General features: G+C 53.8%; 1 protein-coding gene across 1 annotated transcript in view; it reads left to right on the top strand.

Moving 5' to 3' along the window:
* LOC102038579 (syntaxin-binding protein 4-like) overlaps positions 1 to 535 on the top strand; it is a 38,307-nt gene that overhangs the window by 23,543 nt on the left and 14,229 nt on the right. The window lies entirely within an intron of this gene.

The following is a 535-nucleotide window of genomic DNA, read 5'->3' as shown; positions in this document are numbered from 1 at the left end:
GCTCCTGACTACTCTAATGAAAAGCCAGGCTCATTCCTGTTGCAAAGCCAAGCTCCACTTTGTGTTTGCAGAGAAGTGCTCAAGCTGTGAATGGCTGGACAGGGTTTAACCACACAACCCTCAGGGTCTGCAGCTCCATTCTGTGCATTTGTCACTCCCCTCCTGGACAGGTGCCATGCTGGGTGTCCTTTCTGCCCTCTTCCACACAAATTTCCTTCAAAAGGGGCTGGCTGGATGTTCTTTTCATACAAGACCATTCACAACACACCTTGCTTTCCAGAGCTGTGGGGACACAGACTCGGGAATGTCACCTGTGTGCTGCCTTTGGGTGCACCAGGCTGGAGATGTGCCCTAGAAAGGCCCCAGAGCCCCTGGAGCTGTGGCTGGGTGCTGTGGTTGGACCCCTCACCCCCAGCTCGGGGGATGCTGTGCACTTGTATGAAATCCCACCACTGGCTGGACTGAAATGGCTCCTTTCCTCACTTTGCTGCTGAAAGATGGAACTTCTAATGAGGTCTGGACTTCCACACCAGGG

This window comes from Geospiza fortis, unplaced genomic scaffold (genome assembly GCF_000277835.1).
Source record: "Geospiza fortis unplaced genomic scaffold, GeoFor_1.0 scaffold114, whole genome shotgun sequence".
Classification (NCBI taxonomy): Eukaryota; Metazoa; Chordata; class Aves; order Passeriformes; family Thraupidae; genus Geospiza; species Geospiza fortis.
Note: the sequence above shows the minus strand (reverse complement) of the source record. Positions and strands in the feature narration are given on the sequence as shown.